General features: G+C 41.8%; 1 protein-coding gene across 7 annotated transcripts in view; it reads left to right on the top strand.

Annotated features, from left to right (window-relative positions):
* The first annotated feature begins 5,841 nt into the window (after positions 1–5,841).
* Positions 5,842–20,466, top strand: part of hycc1 (hyccin PI4KA lipid kinase complex subunit 1) — a 98,345-nt gene continuing 83,720 nt past the window's right edge. Inside the window, exons 1-2 of one of the 7 annotated variants that reach the window (XM_078238642.1) lie at positions 5,849–5,934; positions 19,995–20,147. The gene's annotated coding sequence lies outside the window, so the exon portion shown is untranslated. Of the gene's footprint in view, positions 5,972–15,298; positions 15,526–19,994; positions 20,148–20,466 lie in introns of all 7 variants that reach the window. The other 6 variants (XM_078238663.1, XM_078238634.1, XM_078238625.1 and 3 more) reach the window with 6 other exon arrangements.

Genomic DNA, 20,466 nt, shown 5'->3' with positions numbered 1-20,466 from the left:
ATCATGATCTTTTACATTTTCGATTTCAGACATATTGTGCCAAAATATGCGTAACCGAGTAGAATCAACTGGCCAGAGTGTCAAAACCAAGTGCAGTCATCAGATGAAGAGTAGAAAGGATGAGGAATAATTGGATCAGGGTGCACATATGTAATTCAACAACAACTTATATTTACATTGCACCTTTAATGCAATATGTCCCAAAACACTCAGTCTCCTCTTAAACTCACACGTTCTATTCTTGTTATTATATATCATGGCAATATGTTATTACTTCCAGATATACAACAAAAAAATGAAAATTTATGAAGCAGCATAGATTGGATTGGAGCAGAAACTTTTATTTACGAACAGCTGATTTGCTGGGAGACTCAAAATAATACAGAATCACCAGTGAAAGAAAAAATAAAATTCCAAGTAAAAGTGATTTTCAGCCACTGGTGACTTGGCGATGCAGCTACATGAAAGTTTCAAGAGTGCATAGCGGGTGGAGTTGTATAAGATGGGAATATCGAAAGTGCATTGAAACTGCAGTATAAAAGGTATATAGTACATTTCCCCTGATTTTTGTTTCTGTTATATATTTAAAAGGGTTGTAGATTGCTTTAAGAATTGATCACATGGTGATGCCACCAGGGTGTTTGCAGAGGCTCCTGTTTATTGTACTCTTTGCAGTGCAGAGAACATCTCTTTCAATCAAACCTGCTGTGTGTTACTTTGAATCTATGCGTGTAAACTATAGCCTTTTCTTTTTGTTAACCCTTAACATAGTTAGGATATTGCAGTTTCCAAGGCAATCTCCATTAGAAATTGGGCATGAAGGTTTAAAATGAAAACCCAAGCATAAGGTGTTACGAACAGGGGTGAGGTGGTAGGATGGTCCTCCTTTGTTCCACCTCACTACTGACCAAAAACAAACGTGCTCCTAAACAGAACAAAAAGTGTTTTAACCCCCACGTGCTGTAACTCAAGTAGAAACAAATGACAGATTTACTTGTAAGGTTTTAAAAAGGATTAAACATTTATTACTCAATACCTGAAACGTTTATGCAACAGCATCAACTCACACAGGCTCACACACATACGAGGTGATTATATGAGAATTGCATACACTTAGGTCTTAGAAGTTAATTTTAAAAAAAATTGCTGTTACATTTGAATCTCTCAAGATGAAAGCTTGAAATGTTGCTGGCCTGACGGTTCCTTTTTGGGCCATTGAAGAAGTAGAGGTTGGAGGTTCACAAAGAGGGATTTACAGTGGCTTATTGCTTGCACTAACAGGTTTCCCTGGCTTCACTCCGGTCGAGGAACAGTTGAAACCCAGAGTGAAAACCTGGTTTGACTCTTCAAAAAGGTAAAGGCCATCCTGGGTTCTCTGTCACTTGAGGATTTTAGCTGGATCCTGCTTTTGGTGTTCTGGAATTCTTCATCTTTCTTTCTGCAGCTCGCAAAATGTTTCTTATTAAAAGTTTTTCATCAGCAGCCTGGTCTCTGCCAGTTGTTAAAAAAATATTTGTTCATGGAACGTGGGCATTGCTAGCTGGACCAGCATTTATCACCCAACCAAAGTGCATTTATCTGGAGTCACAGATTTTCTTCCCTGAACCAGATGGGTTTTTACAACAATTGACAATGGTTTCATAGTCATTATTAGACTTTTAATTCCAGATTTTTATTGAATTCACATTTCATCATCTGCCAAGGTGGAATTCGAACTTGGGACCCAAGGGCATTATCCTGGATCTCTGGATTACTATGCCAGTGACAATACCACTATGCCACTGCCTTCCCCTCTCCCAGTCCACACTATATGTTCTCCACTATCCTCACAAATGGTCTCTGGCCATTGGCTCACAATGGTGTCTGAGTTTCACCATTTACATATCCTTATAAGAAAGGGATTCTTCTCACACCCATTCTTTCACATTTTTCACTCTGAAGCCAAGAATTCTGTAAGTTCATTGTGTATGAATCTCCATATCTATTTGGCTAATGGCAGTTATTAGGGGGCAGGAAATGTTTATTACACTTTAATGCCTTCTCAGTCAAATATCCTAAAAGGCAATTTGCATTCTAATGTGCTGTCCGGACATGGTGACTATCTTCCACATCCCTCTGTAGTTCCATGTATATTGACAGAAAAAGAAAAAGGATCTGTGGCCTTGTCTCCATTTTGTTTTAAAAGTAGTGTTTACTTTCCATGTTTTTATTGCATGAGCATGACAAAGAACAGATGTATAATTTTAAAATGATGACCAAACTAAGTTTGCTTTAGTCCAATTATCACTGTTGGATAAATTTGTGAAAAGAATGGTTTTGCATAATTTTCTATAATACTTTGTACTTTTGTTTAATAACGTACTCTCTACTCTTACTTTCATAATTTGTCTGTGTAGGCTAAATATGCCAAAAATGCAGTGAAAGGAACTGTCTGTCCTGGCATGCTGTCTCTTCTATATAAGGCTATGTCAATTTCAGATGTCCCTGAAGACTGAACATGTGGTGTGTGCTGGTATGAACATAGAACATAGAAAGCCACAGCACAAACAGGCCCTTCGGCCCACAAGTTGCGCCGATCACATCCCCACCTCTAGGCCTATCTATAGCCCTCAATCCCATTAAATCCCATGTACTCATCCAGAAGTCTCTTAAAAGACCCCAACGAGTTTGCCTCCACCACCACCGACGTCAGCCGATTCCACTCACCCACCACCCTCTGAGTGAAAAACTTACCCCTGACATCCCCCCTGTACCTACCCCCCAGCACCTTAAACCTGTGTCCTCTCGTAGCAACCATTTCAGCCCTTGGAAATAGCCTCTGAGAGTCCACCCTATCCAGACCCCTCAACATCTTGTAAACCTCTATCAGGTCACCTCTCATCCTTCGTCTCTCCAGGGAGAAGAGACCAAGCTCCCTCAACCTATCCTCATAAGGCATGCCCCCCAATCCAGGCAACATCCTTGTAAATCTCCTCTGCACCCTTTCAATGGCTTCAACATCTTTCCTGTAATGAGGTGACCAGAACTGCGCGCAGTACTCCAAGTGGGGTCTAACCAGGGTCCTATAAAGCTGCAGCATTATCTCCCGACTCCTAAACTCAATCCCTCGATTAATGAAGGCTAGTACGCCATACGCCTTCTTGACCGCATCCTCCACCTGCGAGGCCGATTTAAGAGTCCTATGGACCCGGACCCCAAGGTCCTTCTGATCCTCTACACTGCTAAGAATGGTACCCTTCATTTTATACTGCTGCTCCATCCCATTGGATCTGCCAAAATGGATCACCACACACTTATCCGGGTTGAAGTCCATCTGCCACTTCTCCGCCCAGTCTTGCATTCTATCTATGTCTCGCTGCAACTTCTGACATCCCTCCAAACTATCCACAACACCACCTACCTTGGTGTCGTCAGCAAACTTACCAACCCATCCCTCCACTTCCTCATCCAGGTCATTTATGAAAATGACAAACAGCAAGGGTCCCAGAACAGATCCCTGGGGCACTCCACTGGTCACTGACCTCCATGCAGAGAAAGACCCCTCCACAGCCACTCTCTGCCTTCTGCAGGCAAGCCAGTTCTGGATCCACAAGGCAACAGCCCCTTGGATCCCATGCCCTCTCACTTTCTCAAGAAGTCTTGCATGGGGGACCTTATCGAACGCTTTGCTGAAGTCCATATAGACCACATCCACCGCTCTTCCTTCGTCAATGTGCTTGGTCACATTTTCAAAGAACTCAACCAGGCTCGTAAGGCACGACCTGCCCCTGACAAAGCCGTGCTGACTACTTTTGATCATACTAAACTTCTCTAGATGATCATAAATCCTGTCTCTCAGGATCCTCTCCATCAACTTACCAACCACTGAGGTTAGACTCACCGGTCGGTATGTTTGAAACATTTCACGACTGATGGGTACTGGAGCAATTGAGTGCAAAATTAACCAAGCCAAAAACATCACAAACTGAGAAACCTTCAAAATTTAATTTAAAGATGCAGATCAGACCTTATTTGTTGGTAGTTCTTTAAAAAGGGGTTAGCATTTGTTTATTTGACACGGATTGCTGGCACCTATCACTCCCTCTCCCCCCTTCCTGTGGGCCAACTAAAATTGAAAGGATTGATCACCATGGAAACCTACATAACTGACATGGAATACAAAGAAGAAAATGAGTCAGTTCCTATTCAAGGAAGTCTATGGGTGCCAAAGGTGTGGTCCCAATCAACAGGTAAGTGCTGAGATTTCCAGTGGATGATATCATTCCGAATCTTTGTTCGTTCTATGAGGTTTGCAAAGCAGGAAATGATTGCAGGAATCCCTTGCACCCACTTCTGGTGCATCTTTGAATGCACCACAGAAGAGGTTGAACCCCAATGCATCCTCCTTCACATCCTTCTCACAACTTAGATCGCCCCCCTCCCTTCTACATTGTAAAGACAAAGAAAGTTCAGGGTTGTGGAGGTGAGCTCTTTGAAGGCATTGTTACACCTACGTGCAGATTTATTTTCCGGACAAGACAATTGGGAGTTCCAGGCAAGTAGCAGTAAGACGATGCAAATAAGGCACTGCCTAACTGGAACCCTCAATACTGCTGCCATTGCAAGCTCACTAACTGCTTCCTGTAAGCAATGAGATTATTAATGTGTCCCTAGGGTAATTGTCCTACTCAGATGTTCAATGTGCACTTATTTTTTTAAACAGACAACATTGCAGGTAAAGAGATGATCCAACGAAGAACAAAGATGTAGAGGAAACTTTCTCTCTCAATTTGTTGTTTCTTCTGTTTCTCCACAGCTGTCCTGATCTTAAGATGAGAGCATGTGCTACTTCACTACTCAGAGGCATTAACGCATCTAAAAGGTCTCAACTGATCTCAAAGCCTGATCCAACTTTAAGTATACTTGAAACTTTTAAGAGGTTAGATATATGTTTTATCTCCAAAAACAATGCATTTCGGAGTCAGAGGATTTTCCTTTTTTGTTAAAGGAATTCTAAATATCTTGCACTTCCTTAAGTACTGATTCTGTCGATAGGTATCATCCATCTGAAATATTATCAAACTCAGACCCTATGCACTGGCCCACACTATGTTGGAACGGTTTCTTTGACAGCTTGGCATTGTTCTGAGTTCTAATCAATCAATGCTGCATGACTTTGGAATACAATCACAAGGTGTCCACTGGTTCACTCAAATCTTTCTGCCAGTGAAGGCCACCACATGTTACTAATGAGAATTGAGCTATCATTCATTATTCTAAACATGTCTTTTTAGTTTGACTTATGAGTGGTGCCTTCATTCTGAGTGTTATAACTTGCAGTTATATTTGAAACGGTGGCATTTGATTCACGTACACTCTTGGTCCTGACAAAAAAAATCTCATGTCCTTGAAAACAGTGAGTTTCTGTGAAAAACACGATATGCATTGCAAATTTATGGAAAAAGACTGCTTTCTAAATGGTGATGTCCCAGAAGAGGTTGTTAGTTCTGACCATATAGGAACATTAGAGATGATAGAGTTTTTCGTAACTTTACGAAATTTGTCTTCGAAAGGCTATAAATTCCGATTCACAACAAATGAGTGCTTTGAACCCTACATTGGGTTGGCCATGGATGCTTACCGTTGAGCTAGTCTCTGCAGACTCCAATACCATTGCCCCCCATCTCCACTCAACATCAGCACGAGCCAACTTGACATCAAAGCCCAGTCCCCGCCTTCCCATGATTGGCGGGCCAGCAACGCCGCCTTTATGACGCGGGCGGCCTGCCATTGGCGGTCCGTTTGAAGCCGCCGCGGCGATTGGGTGGTTCCGGCAGCCAATCGGGAGCCAGTTTTGGCTGGGACAGTCAGTGAGCGGAGGGGGAAACGCGCGGACGGGGGGAGAATCGCTCGGAAAGCGGGCGGGATGGTGACTGGGAGCGGCGCCGCTGGAGAGTGAGTTCAGGCAGCGCCGGGAGCCGGCTGGCCGCAGGTGGGTCGGCTTCTTGTGTCGGAGTTTTGGGGGGGTGCGGTCGGACGGAGGGCTCCGAGTGGGAGCAGCTCGCTGGCGGGGAGGAAGGGGGTTCCTGCCCGGGGCCAGCTAGGTTCAGAGTGAAGTTTGAGTGTGTTCTGGTCCCGGTTAGTGTGTGTGTGTGAGAGGCTAACCCGGGGGGGGTTCAGTTGCTTTTTCCTGTGATCCCGCAGGAGGGCAGCTGCTCCAGTCTCGGGGGTTTGATATCGCCTCCCTGATGACTGCTAATTGGCAAGTAAACTGTTCAATTACAATTAATTTGTGCTGAGGATCGGAAAGTGGCGACTTCCTGTGTGGATGAAGTATCTCCTCTCTCACACGCACACACAGACACACCCTCAGAATGAGGGACCAGGCAACTGTCAGTGAAACAAAAGGCAGACCCATCGCGCACACTTTCCGTGCACAGAAAGTTCCTGGCGTTCAGAGTGCGATGCATGGCGGAAAACCGCTAACTTTTATTGTTCACATGGCCACTACCCTTTGTAATCCTCCTCTGTAAAGATCATAAAGAATTACACCCTCCTCTCCGAGTGAGGATGTGTGCAGTTAGATAGGCGTGTATTGTAAAGCACATTGCCTATAAAGGAGTTTAGTGTCCGCAAGCCCCGTCGCATTTTGCAGCTGATATGGGCAATCTGATCTGGCTGCCAGTTCTGTTGGAATTCCTCCCATTTATGGTACAAAGTGAATTGCAATGCTGTCGAAGGCACTACAAAATTAGAATGATTTATTAGTTGTAATGGTGCCTGAAAACCAAAATACAAAAAACAAATTGCCGGAAGTACTCAGCAGGTCAGGCAGCATCTGTGGGGAGAAATAACGTTTTAGGTCAATGACCTTTTCATCAAAGCAGCAGCAGGTCATCGATCTGAAATGTTAACGCTGTTTCTCTGCTGCCAGACCTGAGTATTTCCAGTATCTTTTTGTTTCATTTAAGGGCTGGGAGGGGGGCATTGTTGACTAGTATGGGTAGGTAAACCCTGAGGAAAAATGGTAGTGGTAAGTTACACAGGAGCTTTGGTGCCTTGGCCAACATTTGGCCCAATCAACATTATCCAAGAAGTGTTGTCAATTCATTTAACTCATTTATATTTGTCTTGTTGTACGATTTGCAAATTGCTTGCTGTGTTTGCCTAAATAAGTGATTCTAAGTCAAAAATGATTAGTTGGCTATGAAGTACTTTGCAAAATCTGAGGCTGTGAAAGTGCCATCTACATTATCCCTTTTTGTTCTATGCCAATTTGCTCTTAGCAGTTCTGGGAGTCTTGGTGAGTCTTGATGCAGATGACTAAAATAATTTAATCAGGAGAGAACCATTTGATGAGTTATCTGGGTTGTTTCATGTTTAATCCAGTTCTGCAAGCGACTACTTGGACTAAATTCTGAGACATCTGTCTTGATTACGCTTCATTGTGGCACCATCTGGTTATATCCCTTGTAGGCTGTAATCAGGATTCAATAATTCAAATTTAAGTGGGTGGGTTGAAATGAGCTGACCTGCTTAATAGTCATGATTGCCATATGCACTATGCTTATGCAAACTCATTCATTCAGTGGGTGAGACCCTTACATAAAGTCCTGCAGGATAGTTGTTTCCTGTCAGTTTATACTGTCTTCTGTTGGAATTGGCAGCATCACAAAGCCTTCCATGGATGTGAGAATTCTAAATTATTTTGGCACTGAGCAAGTAATTTGGTTGTTTTATAATTGAATGATTTAATTGGAAAACCAAGTCTGACCTCCGCCTATTGCACTCAGGTGCATAAATGGTTCTTTAAAAAAAAGTCACTGTTCATATAAGGAAATGGAAGAGTTTGCGCTTCCTTGCCCCCAGAATTTGTACAAATGGGCAATTTGATTTGGCTTCAGTCCTGTTGGATTTCATGAACAACTTGTATAGTGCCTTTAAGGTAATGAAACATGCCAAGATGCTTCACAGGAGTGGTGGGCAAGAAGGTAGTTTTAAGGAGCATATTAAAGGAATAATTTGAAGAGAAGAGTAGGGAAGGTATTCCAGAGCTTATGGCCTAGACAACTGAAGGCGTAGCTGCCAATAATGGTGCAGTTAACATTGGGGAAGCGTGAGGTGAGAATGAGAGGAGCACAGATACCTGATGTGGGGCTGGAAGCGATTAGAGAGAGAGGGAAAGACCATAGAATGACTTGAAAATGAGGATGATCATTTTAAACTGTTGATAGGAAGCCAATATAATTGAACAATAACAAAACTAGACTTGCTGCGAGGTGACTCGGGCAGTAAAGTTTTGGACGAAGGTAAAATGTGGGAAACCAGCAAGGAGTGATTTTGAATAGTCAAATCCAGAGGTGACAAATGAGTTTCAGCTGCTAATGAGCTAAGAAATCCAATGATTATTGTGGAGATGGAAATAGTGGACCTTCCTGATATCAAAGAGGTCAGAAGCTCATCTCTGGATCATTTGTGATAGCAAGGAATTATCAAAATAATGCATGGATAATTTGTTCTTGGCCATGATGGTTCTATAGGGTGGTGCCTAAACCTTGTCTTTGTAGCCGCTTTGGTGAAAACGAGGTACCTTTCAGACAGTTTGTACAGTTTAAATTACTGTTACTTCAGATATGTAGCATAAATACTACCTGATATTTTGACTTTTTCCAATATTTCTCCTGAAGATGTTTAGTTATGCAATTTGTATTATTGCCAAATTCTGAAATTTTTACTGTGGTAGTGTGAAAATGAAATGCGAGTTTAACTGGTGGGCAAATTTCGTGGTCTTTTAACAGCCAGAAAGAAATGTAGTTCAACAATATAGCTTAAATCATGCCACCTACACAAGGGTACACCTACACAACAGAATACATCATTCTGCTATGCTTATATTCTTGCATTTTCCATGAGTGATTGTGGCAGCTTATGGATATGTACTAAGCAAGCATCATGAATATTAGCAGACTCTGCTAATTTTGCAGCAATATGTTAAATCTACTTTATGCAGCTGTGAGAATTATGTAAATTCTGCGGGGCCGGAGAAACATACACCCTATTTATGACATCATTTGTTGTTGTGCTTCCGATTAGCAATTCTTGAAGCAGCCAACAGCATTGATTCTAGCCTTGGCAACAGTCAAAGTTCAGTTGTATAATTGGTAACAAAGCCAACAATAGCTTTCTTTGTAGACACGATTGCTGTTCATTATTGAATGGAACTTGTTTTTTAAAAAAAATTGTAATGAAATTTAACCTTTTGCTCCTGGAATTTATGCTACAGAAACTTCAGTGCGTTAGGGAGCATTTATGGTGTCATACAGTTTTTATATTGGGAATTTGTGCCAAGTTGTACATTAATGATTTGGGGAGTACAATGGAACAGTAAATACAATTTAGGAAGTTACGAACAGGTGGAGGGGTGGCTCTATTAATTAATGATGGTATTAGCATATTTGAGAGAGCTGACTCAAGTTCAGGAAACCACGAGGTCGAAGCAGTTTAGGTTGAGATGAGAAATTATAAAGGCAAAAATCACTTGTGAATGGTGTACAGGCCCCTTAATTGTAACTACATGGTAGGACATAGTATAAAATAAAAGATAATGGGAGTTTGTCATAATGAGGGATTTCAATCTACATATAGATTGGCAAAATCAAATGGGTAAAGATAGTATAGATGAATCATTTGAATGTAGAACAGCACATTCTGGAGCTAACCAGAGGGCAGGTTATGTTAGACCTGGTATTGAGCAATGAGGTAGGATTATTTGATAACCTCATAGTGAAGGCACCTTTAGGTAGCAGCGATCATAATCTCATTGAATTTTAACATTAAGTTTAGGGAGAGTAGAGTGAAAGTGTGTCTAAGACAAGTATTTTAAACTTGAATGAGGGCAATTATGAGAGCATGAAAACAGAGCTAGCTAAAATGAACTGACATATGCTTAAGCGATAGATCAAGTTGTTCAGTGGCAGACAATTAAAGGAATATTTCAAGATACACAGAATAAACATATTCCAATTAGAAAGAAACATTCCAAGGGGAGAAGCCCATCACCTGTTAACTAATAAAGTTAAAGACAAGTTTTAAACTTTACAGAAAAAGCTTATTTGCGCAAAGACAAGTGGCAGGTCAGAAAATTGGAAAGAATGGAAAGAACATCAAAAATGATGACATTGATAAGGAGGGAAAAACTAGAGTACTAAAGAAACTAGCCAGTACTATAAAGATGTATCGTAAGTGCAATATGGATATTTAAATAAGGAAAAAGTTAACAAAGTGAGCATTGGTCCGAATAGTGTGTCTGGGGAATTGGTAATGGAATGTAGGTCTATGGTGGATGAATTAATCTGTAGTTTGCATCTGTCTTCACTATACGAGGGCACCAGTAAGATCCCAGAAATAGCTGCAAATTAGGAAATGAAAGGGAGGACTCAGACAAGTAGTATGGAGCAAATTGGACTTCACCCTGAGCGTTGGTTTTAATTTTCCAAAATTCTTTAGTTTATTATTTATTTATTAGTAGGCCTACATTCACACTGCAATGAAGTTACTGTGAAAATTCCCTAGTTGCCATACTTCGGCACCTGTTCGGGTACACTGAGGGAGAATTTAGCATAGCCAATGCACCTAATCAGCACATCATTGAATTGTGGGCGGAAACTGGAGCACCCGGAGGAAACCCATGCAGTTACGGGGAGAAAGTGCAAACTCCACACAGACAGTGACCCAAGCTGGGAATCAAACCTGGGTTCTTGGTGCTGTGAGGCAGCAGTGCTAACCACTGCCACCATGCTGCCCTGTCTAGATGAGGGGAATGTTTCATTAGATTAGGTGGTAGAAAATGTAACTCCTTTATTCAAAAAGGGAAGGAGACTGAAAGCAGCAAACTATAGGCCAGTTAGCCTAACATCTGTCATAGGGAAAACTTTAGAGGCCATTATTGACCATGTTATGGCAGGGCACTTGGAATAATTCAAGGCAATCAGGCAGGGTCAACATGGTTTTGTGAAAAGGAAATATGTTTAACCAATTTTTTGGAGTTCTTTGAAGGTGTCACGTGTAGTGGGTAACTTTGGCATGGATTGAAGATTGGCTAGCTAATAGGAAACAGTTGCATAAATGTCTCTTTCTGGTTGGCAGGATGTGACGAGTGGTGTCACAATCTGCTGGGGCTTCAACTTTTTAATCGACTTGGATAAAGAAACTGACGGTATGGTTGCTAAATTTGCTGCTGAACACGATGCTATCAAGGGACATATAGGTCAAGTGAGTAAGCAAAACTCAGGCAAGTGGAGTATAATGTGGGCAAACGTGAAAATGTCCATTTTGGTAGAAAGAATAAAAAAGAAGCTTAATATCCAAATGGTGAGTGATAGCGGAGCTTTGAATTGCAGAGGGATCTAGGTTCCTCGTGCATGAATCTCAAAAGGCTAGTGTACACAAGTACAGCAACTAATCTGGAAAGCTAATAGAACATTTATCATTGATTTGAGGGAAATTGATAATGTGTTTAAATTGTATAGGGCATTAACGAGACCACATCTAAATCATGGTCTCAGTATTGAACAAACCAAAATACAAAACAGGAACAGGCCCTTCAGCCTTCTAAGTCTGTGCTGATCATGACCTGAGGGGTATCGACAGGGTGGATGTGGAGAAGATGTTTCATCTTGTTGGAGAATCTAGGACTGGGAGTCACAGATTAAAATGAAGACAGTCCAACAACAAAGCAACTTGAATTCATATAGCACCCTTTCACATAATGAACTGTCCAAATAGGTAAATTTTAAGGAGTGTCTTAAAGTCAGGAATTGAGACTGGGGTGTGATTTGGGACTCTGCTGCCTGAGTCATAATCCACAGCAAGTCTCAATCTTCTATCATCTCTGCATGCTGACCTACATGGCTTTCCAGTAAGCAACATCTGGATTTTAAAATTATCGTCCTTCTTTTCAAATTTCACCATGGCATTGCCTCTCCCTATCTCTGAAATTTCCTCTAGCCCCACAATCCTCTTGAGATGTAAGGACTCTAATTCTGGCTTCTTGTGCACCCCTAATTATAATTGCTCCACCAGTGGTGACCTTGCTTTCTGTTGCCTGGGTTCTAAACTCTGGAATTCCCTTCCTATATCTCCACCTTGTCCGAACTGCACAAGTGACCAATTGTCAGCTGACCAAAAGCTATATCCGTGTCATACTTAGTTTTAATGCTCCAATGGAGTGTTTTGGGATGTTACTTTAAAGGTGCTATGTAAATTTAATTTGTTCGAATGTTTGCAAATTGGACAAGTGGCAGATTAGTACAAAATAAGGCATATATGCAGAAAAATAGCTAATGTACACATGCTGAGTAAGCTAAGGAGGAAAAATTGAAATAGATTTGGGAAGTATTAATAGAGCTGACACTTAATATGTCAACTCACTACAGAGCAGTAATCAAGAGGTCAAAATAGAATCCTGAACTTGTAGTCAAAATCAGAGGATATCACACCGAGTGTACAGTTACCAATTTGTTACTGGGACATTTGCTTAAATGTGAAGGCACTACAGTATAGAACCATAAAGCTGATTTTTGAAATTGTTTTAGGAAATAAACCTGCTTGTTCGTGAATGGTTGTGGGGTTGGGATATTTTAAAGTAGTAATTGGGGTAGTGTAGGTGACTGAAGAGTGCTACTTCAAGCTAGCTGGAAATTCAGTTAGATGGACGTGTTTAAATGAACAATAGTCAAGCTTGAGAAGTTCCTCAACAGCAATCAGTGTAGAATTCTGGGTAGGGTAGCAGAGGCAAAAAAAAGTTTTCAATATAATTACTACAAAAACATAAATTTTAGTCAAATGTTAGACTATTTTGAATCCGTGAGTTCCCAGTCCTGGTTGATTCATCAAATGAACATTAGCCCTCTGAGTTTAAGCATTATTTTGGATGCAGATCATACTATAAGCATTCCTATCACCTACACTTTGTAGCAGTTGTTCAGTTTTATGCAGTTTGTAAGTATTATTTGAGTCTATATAAAAAACAGGTGATTTGCTTTGATCTAACCAGCAGGAGTAGCACCATTGTGAAATAACGCGATAATTCTTGTACTTGTGTAAGAACTTTTCTTGGCTGTCTTCAGAGACATAGCAGGATGGTGGAAATCAGCTGGATGGAATATCAAACTGCTTTACCTGCAATCTGATTTGCAGTTTAAGCAAAAGTAAAGTAGAGGAGCTTGAATTCCCTGATTTTTAGTTCATTGGTTTTCTTGATTTTGAGACTAAAGAGGGAAACAAAAGTATTTTGTTACTTGATTGTGAGCCACCAGACTGCACTATAGAAAATACAAATAATGGGAAAGGAAAACTGGAAAAGGACAGTAATCCATTAGATTAAACAGTGGTCTTTTGTGATCCGGTTTCAAATTCAGAGCAGTGGGATGGATTGGAAATATTCTGCCTGGCAAGACTTCTATATGAAATGAGCATGCACTTGATTCGGTTGTGATTGGGCACAAGTCCCAGTGCAAAATAATTCTAATAGGAGAACAAAGGATGACAGGTATGTAAAATGGAGAAATGAATGTTGTTTAGTAGTGAGCATTCTCTTCCATTTTGCGGTTCAGGAATATTGTTGCAGGATTAAGGCTCCAATCTCTGCCGAGGTGTGGGTTTGAATCCCACTGCTGCCAGAATTAATTTCAGTTTTAGGGGTGGCACAGTGGTTAGCACTGCTGCCTCAGCACCAGAGACCCGGGTTCAATTCCTGGCTTGGGTCACTGTCTGTGCGGAGTTTGCACGTTCTCCCCATGTCTGCGTGGGTTTCTTCCGGATGCTCTGATTTCCTCCCACAGTCTGAAAGATGTGCTGGTTAGGTGCATTGACCCGAGCAGGTGCCAGAATGTGGCGACTAGGGGAATTTCACAGTAACTTCTTTGCAGTGTTAATGTAAGCCTGCCTTGTGACTAATAAATAAATTTTAAATACAGAGCTTTGCTGTGCATCTAAAAATACTGTTACAAAATTTGAACCTGATACTTGGTGATACTTCCTGCTCCTAAAGTTAGGAAATTGCTTCTTGCATATAAACTTTTTATAGTGTGGTTTGACGCACTGTATGCCAGGAGAAAACCTTGATCACTGTCCACAACTTTAAATCTGAACAGACAATATGATATGTGATGTCAGTTGAGTGTGATTTTAAATAACCGCACTTCCGCTTGTTTTTTCATAATGAAAGAAAATTTATGTCATGTTTCCCACTCAGATGCTAAACAACTGTAGAGTACTCAAAGCAACTGAGCTGATGCACCTTGTTGCAGTCTAGTATTGAACAAACTTGCATTAGTGCACTAAATTTTGTACAAGATTGAGGGGACCACAATGACTGCAACAATTATCGAAGCATCTCTCTGCTGAGCATCATGAGAAAGGTATTTGCCCATGTTTTCCATGTCAGACAATAGGTCTTGGCTGAACGCACCTATCCCAAATCCCAGTGTCATTTCAGAATGGAAGATCAACAATTGGTGTGATTTTCTCAGCCTGGCAACTGCAAGGGAAATGTCATGAACAAAAAAAACCATTATATTATTGCCTCCACCCATCTCACCAAGATATTTTACCATGTGAGCAGTGGCTGGTCTATTTAAGCTTCTGGAGATTATCACCTGCCCACTGAAGCTACCCAGTGTGATCTCCTCTTCCCATGACAACACGATGGACAAGGTCAGCTACGATGGGGTGACATTGGAACTCTGAGGTCTGCAGTGTGATCAAACAGAATTGTGCTCTAGCACTGACACTCCTTGGTAATTCTTCTCTTTGCTGCTGTTATATGCCTTCAGTTCACCTACAGTGTGTCTACCTGCATACCAGAACTGGCAGAAAACTATTGAGCATTGCTTGTCTGAAATCCAAGTCCTTATTGGAAAGCTGCTCTATGCTGGTGATGCTGCACTAGCATTCCACACAGGCCCGCCTGCAGTGGCAAATTGGCTGACTGTTTTGCAGACAATGTTTTTGACAACCAACATCAGGAAGACAAATGTCATGATTCAGAATGTTGCCATACTGTTGCATTGAATGAGGCTGGAGTTTGAAGGCTTCACAATCACAAAATCTGTCTCTTGATGCCAAAGTCAACAAGCTCATTGCAAAAAGTGCAGCTGTTGTCCAAGTTGATTACAAGAGTTAGAACAGCAGCAACTGACAATGCAAAGCTGCTAGCCTAATAAACCTGTGTGCTAAGGGCACTTTTACAATGGTGAGACCTGGACAAAATATACTGTGCAGGAGAAAGACTGAACAGTTTCTACTTTGGTTTTTTCAGATGTATCTTCTTGCAGCACAAAATCACCAACTCTGGAGGTCCTGGATCGTGCTAATTCCATCAGCACACAGTCCTTGTGTAGCTGACAACATCTATGCAGTCATATCCATCTGATGGATGTCGACGATATACCCAGAGACCTTCTATACAGTGAACAGACTACTGGGTCCCAACTACCTGGACATCCATACCACCATTACAACAGCATGTGCAAACAAGATATGAAGGTGCCAGACATTGACAAAGCAGCTGCGAGACAGTGTTAGCTGTGAGCTTTGGAGGCTGACTGTTTGGAAGGGGCAAGCAGAAGCAAAGCTCAGGGTACCCAGAGAAAGCAAGTCAGTGGATTGTGCACTTTCTCAACCCACTGTCTTCCAAATGTAATAGAGAAGACTATGCCAGAGTGGGGTTTCTGAGCAACACCAGGTGATGCTTAAGAGTTGATCACTACAGTGCAAAAAGTTGTCTATCGAAGGAAGGTTGCCTGATCTTTTGATACTTTCACAAGCAATGCGAGGAGAGTTTTATACACCACTTGGTACATTTTTCTGCCAATTGTTGCAGTAGCGACGTAATTTTATGCTTTTGTGCAGTTCTGCTCTTGATTAAGATCAGCATGGATCTAGAATAATACAAAGGGAATAGTGTGTGATGGCGCCTAGTGGGGATTGGAGAGAATAACTCCATTGAGGTTGGAGAGCATGAAATTAACAGGCCACTTCTTATTATAAAAAGAAGCTTTTAACAAATTCCTGGAGATTGGTTTTAAAGTTAGTTAATTAGTGTAATTATAGAATAGCTTCATTTATTGGTTCTGTTTTTTCAGAAGTGGGGATGAGATTGAGTGGTGTGTAATCTGTTTTATGACCAGAACAACTGAGCTTTGAATGTGCACAGTACTAGATATTTCTAATTGTAGATTTCAGCAGTCCGTGTTTCAGAATAAAATGCCTGGATGCCTTCATTCTTCCTCCTTGCTATTCATATAATTGCAATATAGGGTATTTGAGGTGTTAGCAGCCTTAAATGCTGAGGTTATTTTATTGCCCACTGCAGCCTGACCCAAAATTCTCCCCTTCTGAAAATGCTGTCTTTGTGGTGGGTTCTGATTCTATTAGTGCTCATAGTCGTCATCTACCTTGATCCATGAACTATTTTTTATTCATGAGAACTTGACAGTTCATGTTTGTCGCATCCCAAAATATGAAAGACTTTGTATTATGATCTTGCTTGATATCTTGTCCTTGTCCACAGACACAGTTTCCAGTAGGAGTCACTGGATACTGGTAAAGAACTGGAACCTCCCTCAAACCCAGCCTAAGGCTATTTGAACACCCCTCCCTCGTTATCCAGTTGCCCACTTTTAATTGGGTCTGGGGAGTGGGGGTGTGATATATTGGCACAGAGAGAGGATTAGTTATAGGACAGAAAACTAGAGCAGGGATACAAGGTCGCAGACATGAAACATGAACTCAGTTTTTCTCTGCACAGATGCTGAATATTTCCAGCATTTTCTGTTTTATTGAAGGACTAAGCAGGTCACTTCCAGCTTGGAGTGCTGCAAGGATTTGTACTGAGGCCTTGGCTATTTACAAATTGGATTAATATTGGACAAAAGGATCAAGTGTATTATATTCAAGATTGCTGATACAAAGTTAGAAAGATAAGCTGAAAGGAGTACACAGTCTGAAAGGAATAGATTGCTTTTTAAATTCATTCATGGGATGTGGATATCTGACTAGGCTAGCATTTATTGCCCATCTCTAATTGAGAAGGTGGTGATGTGCTGTCTTGAATTGCTGTCTGTGCTCTAAGTACACACAGCATGCTGCTAAGGAGGGAGTTCTAGGATTTTGACCCAGCGGCAGTGAAGCAATATATTCAGAAGTCAGGATGGTGGGGAGGTTGGAGGGGAGCTTGTATGTGGTGATGTCCCCATGCCCTTGTCTTTCTAGATGGAAATGATTGTAGGTTTGGAAGATGCTGCATAAGGAAGCTTGAGTTCCTGCGCTGCCTCTTGCCAATGTTATGCACTGTTGCTACTGTGTGTTGGTGATGGAGGGAGTGGATGTTCAAGGTAGTGAATGGGGTGCAAATTAAACTGGTTGTCCTGGATGGTATGAGCTTTGAATGTTGTTGGAGCTTCCCTCATCCAGACAGTGGAAAGTATTAAATTACACACCCGACGTGCCTTGTAGGTGGTGGACAGGCTTTGGTGAATGGAAGTAATTTACTCGCCACAGAATTCCTAGCCGCTGACCTGTGCCTATAAGGGCAGTATTTATATGGCTAGTCCAATTCATTTGGTCAGTGGTAACCCTCAGGATGTTAGTGGAGGATTCAGTGATGGTAATGCAGTTGAATGTCAAGGGGTAACAGTTAAATTCTCTTGTTGGAGATGGTCATTGTCTGGCAGTCGGTGTGATGTGAATGTAATTCGCCACTTGTCAGCCCAAAGCCTGGCAATTGTCCAGGTCCTGCTGCATTTCGGCCTGAATTGCATCAGTGTCTGAGGATTCAGGAGTGGTGTTGAGCATCCCCACTTCTGACGTTATGGAAGGAAGTTCAATGGTTAAGCAGCTGAAGATGGTTGGGTCAAGGAACGCCTGCAGTGATGTCCAGGAGTTAAGATGACTGACCTCCAACCACAGTCATCTTCCTTTTGCGCTAGGTATGACTCCAACCAGCGGAGAATTTTCCACTCGAGTTTTGCTAGGGCTCCTGGATGCCATAATCTGTCAAATGCTGCCAAGATAGCAAGGGCAGTCATTCTCCCTTCACCTCTGGCATTCAGATCTTTCGTGCATGTATGAAACAAGGCTATAATGAGGTCAGAAGTAGAGTGATCCTGGCAGAAGCCAAACTGAGTGTCATTGAGCAGGTTATTGCTAACTGAGTGCTGATTGGCAGCATTGATGACTCCTTCCATCACTTTACCGATCAAGAATAGATTGATGGAACGGTAATTGGCCTGATTGGATTTGCCTTGCTTTTTGTGTGTAGGACGCACCTAGGCAATCTTCCACGTGCTGGGTAGATGTTAGGGTTGTAGCTGTACTGGAACAGCTTGGTTAGGGCTAGATCTGAAGCGCAAGTCTTCAGTACTGTTGCCAGAATATTGTCAGGGCCCATAGCCTTTGCGGTATCTGGTGCCTTCAACCGTTTCTTGATGTCATGTGGAAGTCTGACTCTGGTCATGCTGGGGACTTCTGGAGAAGGCTGGGATCAACTCAGCACTTCTGACTGAAGGTGGTTGCAAATGCTTCAGCCTTGTCTGTGTTACTTGACTGATGTAACTTCTGATGTGCAAGCCCCATTCGTCCCCATCCCATCATTGAAGATGGGGATATTTATGGAGACTCCTGCACAAATGTTAAGTGAGTATGCAACATCTGTCACCTTGCATAATGTGGAGATTGTTCACTTTAGTAAGGATATAAAAACTGAATCTTTTTAAATGGCGAGAAACCATTACATTTTGGTGTTTGGCATCTTTATATATAAACCAATGTGCAGGTACAACAAATAATTGGGTAACTTGGATGTTGCCTTTGCAATGGGGGAGGGTGAAATACAAGGTAAGGAAGTCCAGCTCCAATTGTACAAGGCTTTGGTGAAACCAGACCCAAGTACAGTATAAGGTTTTGGCCTCTGCACTGAAGGAACGATGTGCTTATCTTTTGATTTGTTTACCAAAGGTTGGATTATATTGCTCTCGAGTTCAGAAGAATGAAAGGTGATATCATTTGGATATGCCAGCTTCTCAGAGGGCACTCTGGGTTAGATGCTAAGAGGCTGTTTCCCCTTGCTCAAGAGTCTAGAACTTCAATCTGCATAACTAACTTTGAAGATGCCAAGAAAAAGTGAAATAATAACGCAGTTGACAAAGACCAAAAATGAATGGGCTTGTGCTGCTTTCCAGAAAGTGAGAAGCAGATGTTGTCATTTGTTGTCGTCATCAGGACAATGGGCCATTTAAGTCTAAGATAAGAAATCTCTTCTCTTGGAGGTTTCTGAATCTTAGGTGCACTGTTTGTTTAAGGCCTGTGGATGCTCCATTGTTGAGCATATTTGAAGTTGAGGTGGATCGATTAATTTTGGGCTCAAAGGGAACTATAATATGAATATTGGGTGGAAAGATAGAGCTGAGTTTAAGGATTTGCCGTGATATTTTAATGGCAGAGCAGGGGCATATGGTCTACTCCTGTTTCTACCTTTTATGTGCTCTTAGAGGATGAGGGCTAATTGTGTGCAATTCTATGACAAGTATATGACAATACTGTTCAGTTGGCAGCCTTGCTAAAAGTTATCTTACAACAGAGACGCAGGCAAGTTGCCTGCTTGTGGAGGAGAAACTGGCAATGAGAGAGAGATGCAGCAATGAAGGGCTCTTGAAATCCCTGTTCCACAAACCCAAGTTGACAAGGTTATAGAATCCAGAATGTTATAAGTGTTAGCTGGAGATCCAAGACTAAAGGAAACCTGATGGGAGGGGTCGGACTTCGAGGAAATGTTGAGAAACAGGTGAAGGCTGAAAGCAAAGGATCGCCATGAAGGCATAATTGGAATCTTCATATTGTGCTCCTTCCCCTGCTGACTCTTAATGAATCCTGTTAAAGTCTGAGGTAATATGGTAATCATTTACTTTGTGTTCTTATTGTTTGAATGTGTCATAAACAGTCTGTTCTACCATCAGAGTACAAAGATTTGGAATATGGTGAAAGTGGGAATTTGTGGAAGAAGGTAATAGGAAACAAAGGCGGAGGAACTGAATAGTTACTTCGCATCTGTCTTCATGGTGCGGGACACCAATGGCTTGCCAGAGCTCCAGGAGAATCAGGAGGCACAGGTGAGTGTAGTGGCCATCACAAAGGAGAAGTTTCTGGAGAAACCAAGATTTGAAGGTGGATAAATCACCTGGACTGGATGGATTACACCCCAGGGTTCTGAAAGAGATGTAACACTTCTTTAAGAAAGGAGGGAGGCAGTAGATGGGAAATTTTAGGCCTGTTAGCGTGACTTTGATCATTGGCAAGATTTTAGAGTCCAATGTTAAAGATGAGATCGCAGAGTATTTGGAAGTGCGTGATAAAGTAGGACTGAATCAGCATGGCTTAGTCAAGGGGAGCTCATGTCTGACAAATCTGAGAGTTCTTTGAGGTAGCAAG

This window comes from Mustelus asterias, chromosome 2 (assembly GCF_964213995.1).
Source record: "Mustelus asterias chromosome 2, sMusAst1.hap1.1, whole genome shotgun sequence".
Classification (NCBI taxonomy): Eukaryota; Metazoa; Chordata; class Chondrichthyes; order Carcharhiniformes; family Triakidae; genus Mustelus; species Mustelus asterias.
Note: the sequence above shows the minus strand (reverse complement) of the source record. Positions and strands in the feature narration are given on the sequence as shown.